Below are 2,511 nucleotides of genomic sequence, written 5' to 3' on the forward strand. Positions count from 1 at the left end.
GCACAACCTCTCAGAGCCTTCCCTGGGGCGAGCTCTGTGACTCTCCAGGTGGAAGACGGGGTTTTGAACTTTGTTTAGTGACAGCCTCTTTCCTTGTAGTTCAGGAGACATTTCAGATCCTAAAGAAGACAATCTATGAAATAAGGCAACATCACCCTAGATTTTAGGAATACAATGCTTCAATCCATTTTTAGACGATTTTGGCAGAAAAATGAGCTTCTTATGTTCTTTGGACATTAACATTCAACAGGCTTACGCTTACTCATGTGTTACAAAACGCTGCCCAGTCCTGCGCCCTCCCGGTGATGGGCTGCGGTCTAACCTTTGTGACCCACAGGGTTTTCATTGGCTGGTTTTCGGAAGCTGATCACCAGGCCTTTCCCCCTCGACCGTCCCAGTCGGGAAGCTGCGCTGAAACCTGTTCAGCTTCACGGCAACACGCAAGCCTCCACTGACAGGCGGGTGGTGGAAAGATGAACTAGGGCCGTGAAATTACTGCACCCAGACTATGAGCTATTGCCACCACCAGCCGTGACAAGGGCTCTACAGCTGGCAAGAGTCGGCAAGAGAAAACCCGAGAGGATGCTGCTGGAACATGTGGAGGAGTAGCCCAGAATTCTGTCTACCACCAATGCGAGACATCAGGAAAGTTCTCTTTTCTTGGGAGAGAAAAACGATTCACATCAGACAAAAGGTGTTTCTGATAAAAGGAAGAAAGCAAATTATTATTATTATATATCTTTTCAGACAGAGCTATAATTTTGGGGTATTGTCCATGTTGTTGATAAAACCCATTAGAAAGGGTTTTGGGAAAATCAGGCAACATTGCAGTAAAGTCACTGTCAACCTCCAGGTAATTAACGAGAACATGAAATATGTTCAGGGAGAACGGTAGAAAGATCATGATTTTAGAACATCCACTCCCAGTAGTACTGGGAAACCTTCATCACCAAGGAATCAACTGCTGCTATGTAGATTATGTCATTAGAAGCAGAATGAAGAAAAAAATGGCTGAGCTTTTGAAGGCCAGATAAAATGGAGGGCAAAGTGACATTCTAGGAGAGAGGAAGGAGTGACGGGGACAGGGAGAGCCCGTTCAACCATGGCACCCAGGGGTCTCTCACCAGTGGGTGGAGGAGGTAACTGTAGCAGGGCCATGGTGACCTTCAGGTGGAGAAGCTTGCCGAGACATTCATTGACTCCCCATTCATTCAACTGGCAGATACTGACCACCCGCTATGTGCCAAGCACTGTGCTCGCTGTGGGGATTCGGGAGTGAGAACAGCAGCCTGGCCCCTGCCCTGTAACTGGGTAATCACACAGCGGACAAGGAGGCAGGTAAATGAGCAAGATACATTCTGGGGTGATGATGCTACAAAGGAAAGAAGGAGTGCGGATAGTCAGTGTGGTTACTGTGCCTGTCTCCCTTCTCGTCCTCCCACTTCTTCTCTCACTTTGTTTCCTCCAGAATAAAGCCAAAACCCCTGACCACAGACAAGTCCGCCTGCAGTCTGGCCCCCGCTACACTTCTATGCTCCTCGTGCTTCTTCTCTGTCTCTCTCTCCCTCCCTCTACCCCCTCTCCTGTCACCCTCCCACTCTGCCCCAGCCTCTCCCCTCTCCTGTCACCATCCCACTCTGCCCCCAGCCACACTCCCTTCATACAACTCTGTGTTGTCACTGGGGTCCCTCTCACCACAGGGCCTTTGCACATGCTCCGCCCGCCATCTGCCCTCCCCGCTTCCCCTCACGAGCCTCCTACCCCTCCTTCAGACCTTGTGGAAAGGATCTCTGCCCCAGGAAGCGTCCCTGTCCAGGCCCATCTCCACACTCCATTCCATGTTCTCAGAGGCCAGGTAACTCTCCATGGTGACGATCCAGAATTGCATTGTCGATTTCCTTTCGCTGTGCCGATTTCATCCCTAACATGTAGCCCGTAAAGTCACTGCCCTCGAGTCAATCCTGACTCATAGCGACCCTACAGGACACAGTAGAACTGCCACATACGGTTTCCAAGGAGCGGCTATGGATTCAAACTGCTGACCTTTTGGTTAACAACTGAGCTCTTAACCACTGCGCCACCAGGGCTCGAACATGTAGCCCAGCACACGGCATAGTTTCACTCTCAGTAAATAACTGGTGAATGAATCCTACAAGGCTCAGTTCAAATGTCTTCTCCAGAAGATTTTCTCTGGCCCTCTAGTCTCACCTAGAAGACATCTCCCGCAACCCCGTCCCAGTTTATCTGTGCCTCTTGCAGGATGCCTGGGTCCAAATTCTCCCATGGAGTTCTGATGCGCGTGTCTCCCTTGCCTATTAAACTTAATTCTTAGAACTGCGTTTGACTTAGGCGTTACCTACAGTAAGCTGCATTCATTTAAGAGTTACTCCTACAGTCACTGTGTAAGAAAAAAAAAATCGTACAATCAAAATCATTGCTGACAATCCCCCAGGCGAACTATCAGTTCAGTACACATGACTCTGTAAACCAAAAACCAAAACCAAACCTGTT

This window comes from Trichechus manatus, unplaced genomic scaffold (assembly GCF_000243295.1).
Source record: "Trichechus manatus latirostris isolate Lorelei unplaced genomic scaffold, TriManLat1.0 scaffold00131, whole genome shotgun sequence".
In the NCBI taxonomy this organism is placed as follows: domain Eukaryota; kingdom Metazoa; phylum Chordata; class Mammalia; order Sirenia; family Trichechidae; genus Trichechus; species Trichechus manatus.